The 12,006-nt window shown below is 47.4% G+C and overlaps 1 pseudogene; it reads left to right on the top strand.

The window, feature by feature from the left end:
- The first annotated feature begins 393 nt into the window (after window positions 1-393).
- LOC116091616 overlaps window positions 394-12,006 on the top strand; it is a 19,644-nt pseudogene continuing 8,031 nt past the window's right edge.

Below are 12,006 nucleotides of genomic sequence, written 5' to 3'. Positions count from 1 at the left end.
AGAGAGAGAGAGAGGGAGGGAGGGAGGGAGGCGGGGTGCAGGGAGGCATGTCCTCATTTAGTCAGGCCTGGTCTTGAAGCACTGATCTCAAGTGCTAAGCTTACAGACAAGTATCAACCTGCCTCTTTTATGTGTGTCTTTTTTCAGGCAACTTCAGATAACTTTTTGATTATTTCCCATAGCTTTCCTGGGTAGGATTCTGTTTGTCTTACCTTCCTAATTTGGAGCTCAATCCCTTGCTGGCTCTGCTGCCAGGCTCATCATTTGCTCCACTCCCTCTTCTCTCTCCCTTCCCTCCCCCCACTTCCTTCCCTTCCCTCCCATTCCTACACAAGAGTTCCACACACATACCCCACACACACCCCAGCAGAATGTCCCTTCTGCTCAACACAGATGCCCAGCCTGAGGCACCTGGCCAAGGAGCCTGCCCTGGTATTGATCATGTGTAAAAGCAGCTACCAGCTGCTGCACAAGAGGTGAGTACCAGAGATCACTTACTCTGGTCCTTTTGTTCACATCATTAATAACTCCAGGGGGACTCATCGTGATCTCAGTTTACCTGGGAAGAAACAGACACCAGAGGAGAAAAATGTCAGCAAGTGAAACAGCTGCTCAATGAGGCACTGGCTTGGCTCCAGAACATGCCACCTTGCTGTGGCCAGGGAAGGGCATCTGTATAATGCTTTGAAAGCAACTGCATGCTTGCTGAGTTTCATGTTCTTTTTGCCCTGGGCATCTCCCTTCCTGTCTTACAAGGTGTGTTTCAGAGGACACCAGTTGGCTGAAGTAGATCTTATGCTTGGCACTCAGGTCTCTCATTACGCAGAACCTGGAGACCTGATTCTAACCACGTCCTCTTCTCCGTCACCTGTGGTCCTAAACAAAGCCCTCCCCGGGGCTGACCAGGCAGGGCTGGATTGGTCTTTCCTCCCATCCCTGAATTCTATTTCTGTTGGTCTAGCTTGGATATCCAGAGCATCTCAATGAGGCACCCAGAGAAGTCTGTCATTCAGTCCAGAAAATTCTGTGAGTCTTAGCTTTGAGCTCTGGTCCCAGACTCATGGTGAACCTTGGTCTTAGGGTTTCTATTGTTATACACCATGATCACAGCAACTCTTATAAAGAAAAACATTTAGTTGCCTTACAGTTTGAAGTTTTAGTCCATTATTGTCACAGTGGGAAACATGGTGGCATGCAGGCAGACATAGTGCTAGAGTGGTACCTGAGAGTTCTATTGGCAGGTAGGAGAGTGACACTGGGCTTGGCTTGAGCATCTAAAACCTCAAAGCCCACCCTCAATGACATACTTCCTCCAACAAGGCCACTCTTCCTAATAGTGCCACTCCCTATGAGCCTATGGGGACCATTTTCATTCAGACCACCACATAGAAAGGAAGACTCTGAGTAACAGAGGGCCTGGTCCTAAGGAGGGACAAACTGAAGAACAAGGCCAATTACAAAACCAATTCCTCATGCACAAGTTCTATTCTTCGAGATCTATGTGCCTTGGACCGCACCCTGGCTCACCCTCTCCTGCTTCCCAATGCACAGAGCACTTTCTCCTAGGATGACTAATGTGTCCCAGTTCTGCCTTTTAAAGATAAAGATCCCAAGAGGTACATCCCTGTAACCCTACCATAACAGAGATGGGAGTGGGAGGATCATGAGTTCAAAGCTAGCCTGATTTGAAGCTAGCTAAGGTACAGGTGATGCTGTCTCAAAGTAAACAAACAGAATGAAAGAAATAATTTAAAATAGAAAGAGGGCCTGGAGAGGTGGTTCAACTTTTATGAGAGCTGGCTGCTGTGGCAGAGGACAGGAGTTCAGTTCTGAGCATCCACGTGGGGCCATTCACAACTGTCTGTAACCCCACCGGATCCAGAGCCTTCACTGGTACTTGCACTCACATGCTCACAATACAGAGATATGCAAATATATTCATGAATGAAAAATAAATCTAAAAAAAAAAACTGAAAACTTCTCCTTCTAAGAGAAGCCCCCACCCTGGCCAATCTAATAGCTGCTCACCCTTTCCACTATACTTTATATTTCTTACTTAAGAACTGGTTGGGTCAGGCTCGAGAGATATCTCAGCAGATAAAGGCAATCACCACCAAGCCTGACATGAGTTTGATCCCTGGGACCCACTTGTTGGAAAGAGAGCATGATTCCCCCAAAGTTGTCCTCTGACCTCCACATGCAAGTCATGGCATGTGTGTACCCACACAAGTACAGAAATAAATGTAATTTAAAAAAAAAAGAATTGTTTGATGGACATATTAGGAAGTAACTGGAGGAAGTAAGAGGGGAGTCTTGATGGTTATGATCAAAACACACATGCATATGTATATGAAAATGTCAAAAAAAAAGCCAGGCGGTGGTGGCGCACGCCTTTAATCCCAGCACTTGGGAGGCAGAGATAAGTGGATTTCTGAGTTCGAGGCCAGGCTGGTCTACAGAGTGAGTTCCAGGACAGTCAGGGCTATACAGAGAAACCCTGTCTCGAAAAACCAAAAAAAAAAAAAAAAAAAAAAAAAAAAAAAAAAAAGAAAAGAAAAGAAAAGAAAAGAAAATGTCAAAAATAAATAAAAGACATTTTAAAAAGAATTGCTAGGTGGTTAAGAATTGGGGCCCTGGGGCTGGTGAGATGGCTCAGTGGGTAAGAGCACCAACTGCTCTTCAGAAGGTCATGAGTTCAAATCCCAGCAACCACATGGTGGCTCACAACCACCCGGAATGAGTTCTGACGCGCTCTTCTGGTGCGTCTGAAGACAACTACAGTGTACTTACATATAATAAATAAATAAATCTTAAAAAAAAAAAAAAGAAAAGAATTTGGGCCCTGGATCAGACAGAGTTTAGATTCTGCCTCTGGGTAACTCAGCCACACAATATTGAAGCACTTTTGCCCCTGGGGGCCTTAACTTCCTTATCTGCAAAGTGTGGTCATAGCACCATCTGCCTCAAAGGGTGTTTAGGGCACCAGCTGACACAGCGTTCACCCAATGGTGTCCCAGCAGTCCCAGCCCTCCCATCCAAGAGCAGAGGAGGGATGTTAGATAGCTTCCTAGAAGACAGTGTGACTGACTGTCCCCGGTAACCAACCTAGGGAGTGAGGAGCCAGCTGAGCTCTGCTGTGGCAAATACAGAAGAGCGCTGCTCTGGAGGGGATGTGGAATATTCTAGGCAAAGGAAGAGGTCAAACTTGAATGAGCTGCATTGCCAGGTGTAGTGGTGAACACTTTTAATCCCAACACTTGGGTGGCAGAGGAAGGTGGGATATCTGTGAGTTCAAGGCCAGCCTGGTCTACAGAGCAAGTCCCATAACAGCCAGGGCTACACAGAGAAATCCTGTCTGAAAAAAAAACAAAACTATTGACAGAGAGAGAGAGAGAGAGAGAGAGAGAGAGAGAGAAAGAGAGAGAACTGCAAAGTGTTTCCTGAAATCTCCTGTGGGTTAGGGTTGTCCATAAGAGGGATCTGCACCAGAGTATCAAAGAGGAAGTGAAATAGCCATATTTATAATCAGAAAACCAGGACAGAGAGAAGACCCTGAGGCAACCCAAGCAGCCTGACATGGTCCACCTGGTCAGATAGAATGACATGAAAGCTGCCTCTATATCCGTTCTTGCCACACTTGATGTTCTGCAAAAGTTTCCTCACCTCCTGAGACCGTTTCTTTGACAACATTTCCAGTATTTCCTGTGGTCAACCCTGACACGGGAGCTCTACGCTGGGACATAATGGGAGACCAGTGTGGGTTCCAGCTGGGTGCTGTTGGTCTCCCCACCTGTGTGTATCTCCTTCCCAGCTCTCCGTCCTGCTGGCCATAGAACTCTGGGTATTGCAGTGTAGCTAGCTGGGCAAGTGCCTATCCCACATAAGGTCAGCTTGCTATAACTCATCTTCTTTCTCTATATTCTGAATGACTCCACTTCTCCAAATGAGTCCCAGCTTAAACACTGTGTCCCATGTGATAAGGGCTGGACAATTGATTGGTATACATATCAATGAGGTTATAGAGATAGACCAGGCCTGGGGCCCAGAACATCACTTAGGGGTCTTTTGTGTATCCTGCAGCTAAGGGAGAATTCTTGAAGGTTATAGAGTAAGGGAATGGGGAATGGCATGGTGAGGTCCCAGATGACCCTTGCCCTCTAACATCCTCAATTCCCATCACTGTGTGTTTAGTCTGAACCAAATGGTGGGAGGGATGCAGAGAGCATCAGACACCTCCCATGATGCTAAGGGCCTCATAGGAGTTCTGCTCATACAAAGGACTCTAAGGCTAAGAGCAGTCTTTGTTTCATAACAGTTTCCTCTGGGGTTGAAATACTGTCCTGCAGGGTTGCTCTTTAAACAAGAAGGTAACAACTCAAAATAGCTCCAGGGTGTCCCTGAAACTGACCAGATTCACTAGGCCCCTCTCTGCCAGAATAAAGAATAAAAACTGAGAGTTACTCTCAGACTGACAGAAACTGAGCTACAAAGAAGACTCTGAGACCAGACCAGCTGCCTGGAAGAAGCAGAAACCAGCTGAGCTATCTAGACCAGGTCTAGATCAGTTACCTGGAAAGGACACTATGAGACATTATGAGTTATCTGCAGGCTGTGCAGTGTACTTCATGTTTCTAGCTTTTGTGAAATGTCAACTGTGCTGGGGTGGGCTTTGATGATGCAGCTGTCTGTGAGTCATGTCTGCTCCTGTAAGTAACCCCTCATCCTTATTCCTGTAAGTGAGCCCAATAAAACTCATTGGTTCACCAAGCTGCACTTCTGTGGTATCTGTACTTTGGTTTTTCATGGGTTCCTTATATGGGGTGAGCAGATATGTGTGTTGTGTCTCCCCAGGAAAAGATTTTGTCACATAACAGTTATGACCACAGGAGATCTGGCAACACCGAACACTCCCTCAGCTGGGCGACAACATTCTGTATGTCCCCTCTTGGGACTGAGTACACAAAACTGCTGTCACATAGACATGAAAATGTCCCAGTTCTCTTCAGATGAGGGTGAAACCTCTTGGGGCTTATAAGGAACTAATAAAAGTTTCAAATGCCATCTTTTTTCCTTCTTCCTTCCTTCCTTCCTTCCTTCCTTCCTTTCTTAAAGATTTATTTTATTTATATGAATACACTGTAGCTGTTTTCAGACACACTAGAAGAGAGCATCAGATCCCATTACAAATGGTTGTGAGCCACCATATGGTTGCTGGGAATTGAACTCAGGACCTTTAGAAGAGCAGTCAGTGCTCTTAACTGCTGAGCCATCTCTCCAGCCTCAAATGCCATCTTTTCATCTGTCACTTTCAGTTGTATAAAAATGGTGAGTTAGATGACTCAGCCAATAACAGTGCATGCTGAACAAGCCTGGCTATTTTGAGTCAATCCCTGGGTCTGTGTAAATGTGGAAAGAGACTTGAATTCATGAAGTTGTCCTCTGACCTCTGCATGCATATGTATATATAATATATATGTATATATATATGTATATAAAAATTAATATATACATATACACACACATATATATGTATATATATGAGAACCTGGTTAGTATCAGAAAATGAGAACCAAGAGACCATTGCCTTTATATGCTGGGGGGGTCCTGTCTCTATGCATTTTTAATACATTCAGTCAATGTCCTCCTCCAAGTTCAACCTTCAGTTTTGGTATAACCACTGCCTCAGCTAGGGCTGAGGTAGCCTAAAGGGAACCACTGTCTGTAGTCCAAGTTTGGACATACACGCCACATGGCAGACAGGAACACAACAGGACAGATGTCAAGGAACTCAGGTCTTTTCAAAGGGGACAGGGATCCCCCCCCACACCCACCTCGTGGAGCCGACCTGGCTACAGGACTGGACAGTGCTCAGGATGGCTGCTCTTGGGACTTGTCCTCATCCTAGTGGTTTTGGTGGGCACTGGGGGAGTCATATCAGCACGTTAGCCCGTTAGAGTTCCTGCTGGGCAGAGGGGAGCTCTAAAGGGGTAGTTTCTTCTGTGGTGGTCTCTAACAGCTGTGAGTGAAGGTGACAGAGCAATAGGCTAAAACTTGGTGGCAGAGCCTCACAGAGGCTCAGGGGACAGCTAATCCACTTGCAGTGAGGCTGGGTCCACATCAGTCACTTCCTACTTGCCAAGATCCTTGGCTGTGTCGTAAAGCTGCAAGCAGGACTGACCAAAGGATGACTCGTGTAATGTGCCTTACAGCTAGAGTCCCTGTGGGAGTGGGTAGGAGCCTTCTGACATGAGCTGAGGGTTAATTGCCAGGGTGACTTTTCCATATCCCTGGTGGGGAGAGTAGTGGCACCCAAGCAAGCCAAAGCTGCTACAATGCAGGGTTCACATGGGGTGGGAGAGATATATGTCTTACTCCTGCAGTAAGCATAGGAATGTAGGCTCTGAGAAGGCAGAGGGGGAGGGGAGGCAGCTGTGTTATAAGAAGGGAGGAGGATGTGGGCTGGGACAGATCTAGGGCCAACTTCTTTAGGGCTGTTACCTTCCATAGGGAAAGGGGGCGGGGGGACTCAGAGACCAGGGAGACACAGTTCATGGATGAACAGTCTTGGGCTTCATGCCCTTCAGGAAAAAATACCTGGTTTCATTTATAGGACAGCTCACGGAGGTGGGATGCTCATAGGACAGCTCACGGAGGTGGGATGCTTAACTGCTGGGCTTGCTGAAGACTCCAGGCTGTAAAACTAGGGAATTCAAAGAAAGTCATTGCAGGAACCCATTTAAGTTTAAAACCAGGCAAAGGGAGAACTTACTGACAGCCCTCCCCAATTTCCATACTAAAAATAACATTCAAACCTCATGTGAATACATTGCAATTTATGTACCTATATCCGGTTCTCACCAGTGACTAGCAGCAAAGACAGAGGAACTGAAACCAGATGCAAAAGTGAAGTTGAATTTCAGAGGCAGGATATCAAGGGGAAAGGAGAGTTTTAGAAGACATGCAACTTGACATGATGTGTGTGCGTATTTCGAGACAAAAACAAGACCGAGCAATAATGATAGGAGGTGTCTGTCTGTGGCACAACTCAGGAATGCTGGGACTCTGAAACATGGGAGCAATGTGGGAGCCGGGAATGGGCTGGAGGAGAACACACAGGCAGCTGAGACAGAAGTGGTTGCATCAAGACTTAAATCTAGTGGTCCATGTGTGGGTTCCTTTCGTGACAATGCCTTGTGACTTCATGTACGTGACACATGTTTCCTCCACCCAGGTCTTTCCATCTCCTTCCGGGTTCCCAGAGAACTCAGCTACTTCCCAGCCTTCTGACTCTGGAAACTGAGATCTTATGCTTGTGGTTTCAAGTCACTCAGCTTTGAGTAATCCGTGACACAGTCACAGAAAACTGCTATACCGGGTTTGGTGACAGTGAGAGTCGCCAGCAGAGGTCACATGCCTTCCAAGGCTTCTGTTTCCTGCTTTGCTTGTGTCCATTAGGTCTGTTCTCTAGATACCTGTTGACCTACTTGGATTTCTAGTGTTCTGATAAACACCATGACCAAAAGCGACACAGGGAGTAAAGGGTTCACTCAGCTTATAGGATCCAACCACAGTTAGAGAACTGCAAAACTAAGCAAAGCATAAACTCAAGGCAGGAACCTGGAGGCAGAGCTGAAGCAGAGGCCTTAGAGGAATGCTGCTTACTGGCTTGCTCTCCATGGCTTGCTCAGCCTGCCTTCTTATAGCATCAAGGACCGCCAGCCCAGGGGTGGCACCACCCACAGTCATTAATCAAGAAAATGCTCCACAGCCTTGCCTTCCACAGCCTTGCCTGCTGGGGATATTTTCTCAGTTGAGGTGCCCTTTTCCTCAATGACTCTAGCTTGTGTCAAGTTGACAGATAATAAGTGGCACACCACTCTTGCGTTCTGGGCTCTCTTCAGATAGAGGCAGGTCCTGCTTGTCACACTGCACCTCTTCTCTCTGTGTTATCCTTGTCCTCTGGGGCATCCAAGTTTGGAGGAGGGTGAAGATCCAGGCAGAATCAGGATATGAAAGATGCTAATTTTGAAAACCTCTCTGAATCTGTTGGGTACCTCTGGTGAGTTCTGGCTTGTCCCCTGCCTCTGGGTGGCAAGATTGCTAGGGATGCTAGCTTGTTACCGTTGCCATGGAGAACAGCGGATGTCCATAATTCCTCCTCCCTCCTTTATTGCTCTCTCAGGCCAGCTGCTTCAATGTCATCATGGAAAGCAAGGGTTGTCAAGGGAAATGCAGAGAAGCAGGCAATCTGGGTTTGGGGGTGGGGTGAAATGCCTGGTCCCTGCTCTGCTGACAGCCTGCCCAGGACCCAGAGTCAAGCCACTCCTTCATGTCCTTTGTTGCCTCCCCCAGCCCCACTTCTGCCTTACTTCTGTGGTGCCTGGGGGAACAGAGAAATGAATCTGGATTTGGGGTTCAAGTCCCAGCTCTGTTGCTCTCTGCTGTGAGGCATTGGGGAAAGAGGTCATCTTCTGAGCCTTTGCTCCTCCATCTGGAAAGGGAATGAAGCAGGGCTGTTTTGAGCTGTTGCAAACCTTGTTTTCTGCCAGCTGTGGCAGTGCTTGCCTTTAATCCAGGGCTTGGGGGGCAAGCTTCCTTCTGCCATTCCAGCCTCACCACTTACTTCCACAACAGTTTTATACTCTTTCGAAATAGTACCACCAGCCAGGGACTAAGAGTATCTAGGGGACATTTGCATTCAAGTCATACCAATTGAGGGTGCTTAAAACTGGGGGACAGGGCTGGCAAGATAGCTCAGCAGGTAAAAGTATAGTTTATAACCCAATAACCTGAGTTGCAGCCCCAGGACACACGTGGTAGAAGCCAACGGACTCTCAAAAGCTGGTCCTTGACTTCCACACATGTACATATACTAAATAAATAGGTACTAATTTAAAGAATTTTTAAAGAATGCAATATGTGTAACCCCAAACCGGCTTCAACCATCCAGCTCCACACACTTGCTGCATCAGTTATAGCCTCCGTCCATTACCAGGGGAACTTCTTCATTTTCCCAAACACCAACTCTCTGCTCACTCCTCCCTCTGTCTTCTACGCCCATCTCACTGCTTCCTGTCTTTCCCAAGCACCTCATGTAAGTGCAACCATGAAATATCCACCTCACCCTCTCCCTCCAGCATAACTTGCTTCAGGGTGTTTTGAAGAATCATTGAAGAATGTGACCCTTCTAGTCATAGCCAGCACACAGTAGGTGCTCAGAGGCATGTGAAGGTGACCGACTGTGCTGCAGCCTATCTCTCCTCTCTCCTCTCTTTCTCTCCAGGCTTAGAGGGAAAGGAAGTGCCTGTTTTTTAACACAGGGAAGTGTAGACCCCAGGAATGAAGGGGCTGCGTGCATTGTATGTCTGCTCAGGGATAAGGTTGGGCCACCGAATCATCCTGTCATCAGGTAGACCATGTGGCTCATGAAAGATCATGAAGGCCTTCTATGCAGCCACTGTGTCTGCCCTCTCCTCTGCTGTAAGGGTGCTGTTATTCTGAGTCATGATGACTTTTGAATCCAGACTTGTCTCTGTGCTTGATGCTCCTCCTCCCCATTAACCTTCTAGAAGCCAGTGCCTGGCTTGGTTGTCTCAGTGTCCCTAGGATCCTCAGTGTAGCACAGATCTGTCATTGGTAGCTGGTAGGGACAGTGCCCTGAGACAAAAAGCCATCCAGCTTGGGAAGTGTCTGTGTTCATTTCAAGTTCCCTTGGGCATAACCAAAGTTTCCCATTGCCATTGCCTGTCTCCACCTGTTCTTATGGCATAGCCTGGCTGACTGAGCAGCCTAGTGGTCCTCAGAAACACTACCCCATGGCTGTTCATGTGCCATTGATGCTATAGCCATCACCAAATAGGTAGTGTCTAAGTCACGCTCATGTGTTACCTTACGGTTCTTTGGTTCAGCCAGTTGTCACAGAGGTGGATTCTTTTCAGTCTAGGGACAGTGTGTTTCTTCACTTTCTCGAGCTTCTAGAAGCTTCTGACATCCCTAGCCTATGGCCTTCTTCTGTCCTCGGATCCAAAAGTCACTGGAGGAGCCCTGGCTTTGCATCATGCCAACCCCTGCTTCCTTCTCAGATGGACTCTTCTTCTACCTCCCTCTGCTGCTTTGAAATATTCCTGCCTTGGGCTCACCCACACTCAGTCCAGTTAGGCTGCTCCGATAGGTCCATAGCCAGGGGGCATAATACACCGAAGACCTGGGGCTTAGCAGCTACGGCAGGCTTCTCCCCATTATCTTCTCCCCTTAGTAAAGGCTATAATTCTATTTATAGGAGGTCCAATCACACTTCTGTGGCTTTCTGCTAAGGTCTAAAGTATAAGGGGTCACCACCATGTCCTGTTACCTTCCGAAGTCCCTGAAGCTTCAGACCATCACGTGAGGACTTATACTTTAAAAAGTCTACCTTAAACACTTTAAAAAGCCTCGTTCAGTCCGTTTCATCCAAGTAACCCAGAAGTTTGAAGTTTGTTTTATTCATAGTTAGTATTATTTATGATGATGGTGTTAGACTCCGGAGCCTTGCACACACTAGGGAAGCACTCTTGCCACTGAGCTACACCCCAGTTCTACAGTTTTGGTTTAAAGTTAGTTGAGTAGCATCCTTCAGAGCCTCAGTTCCCCCTTGGCATGTGCCCTAACACAGTCTTGGGACTGGGCATTAAGATGTGAACATCACATCCCTGATGAGAGCACACTTTGGGTCCACCCCTCAAATGTGAGAACTTGCAGATGACACATGGGGCTAGAGAGGCTTCTCACGTGGGCTAGAAGTGTACTTTTCTGCCCCCTGAGTCACCTGGTCACCTTCCTGGTGTTTAATTTCTCTTTCTTTTTTAAACTTGTTTTATATGTAGGGGTATTTTGCCTACACAAATGTCTGAGCACCACTTGTGTCCCTGGTACCCACAGAGGTCAGAAGAGGCTGTTGGATTCCCCTGGAACTGGAATTACAAATAATTGTGAACACCGTGTGGGTGCTGGGAATCGAACCCAGGTCCTCTGGAAGAGCATCCAGTGCTCTTAGCCACCAAGCCCCCTCTCCAGCCCCATCGGTTAAGAAGCGAATTAAGGAAGGAAGGTTTTGTCCTAGTGAGGAGGTTACAGTGTCAGGAGCTCAAGGACACACTGACTTTACAGGAATCAGAGATGGACGCTGAGGCTCAGCTCACTCCCTTCTCTGAATTCAGTCTGAGATCCCAGCCTATAGAGTGGTGCCACTCACACTCAGGGTGGTTTGTTCCTCTTTGTAAACCTTTCTGGATACACTCAGAAGTGTGTTTCCAAGTTGATTTTAAATTAGGTCAAATTGACAATCAAGATTTCCCGTCATAGTACTGGAAAAATGACCTAGTGTGTAAAGGCATGGCAACTGCCACCATGCCCGAGGTACCAGGTGGAGGGAGAGAACGGACTCCTGCAAGCTGTTCTCAGACTTCTGTGTGTAGTGGTGTACCTCTGGAGAACTCATATGCATATGCATTCATTATTAAATTAATTGTTAAAAGAATCAGCTGTGAATGAGACCCCGGGCATTGTGGTCTGCAGAGTCAGCAATCACCCTTGGGTGTGTCTGTGTGAGTCACCAGGCATGGAGGGGTGCACACCAAGAGCCTGCTAGGACAAGTCCAAGAATGCTAGGAGCCAGAGAATGTCACAGCCAGGTGGGGAGCAGTCACTTCATCACGAGACAGGCAAGATGAATCCCTAGTACCAGGAATAAACAGGAAACTTCAGAACCCATCTCAGGCCTTCCCAGTCTGGGGTGCTGGAGGGCATATGTGCATTTGGGCTCCTGACCTTTCCCCTTTAGCTTCCCATCAGCCTGTCTTTCTCGTCAGCTCCAGACACCCCCACTTTCTCCATCGCTGCCTGCTGCAGACCTTCAGACATGTTGTTCTGTTTTCTTCAATGCTTCTCTCTCCCTCTCCCTCTCCCTCTCCCTCTCCCTCTCTCCCTCTCCCTCTCTCCTTCTCCCTCTCTCCCTCTCCCTCTCTCCTT

This window comes from Mastomys coucha, unplaced genomic scaffold (assembly GCF_008632895.1).
Source record: "Mastomys coucha isolate ucsf_1 unplaced genomic scaffold, UCSF_Mcou_1 pScaffold15, whole genome shotgun sequence".
NCBI classification, from domain to species: Eukaryota; Metazoa; Chordata; class Mammalia; order Rodentia; family Muridae; genus Mastomys; species Mastomys coucha.
This window is presented reverse-complemented; position numbering and strand designations above follow the sequence as displayed.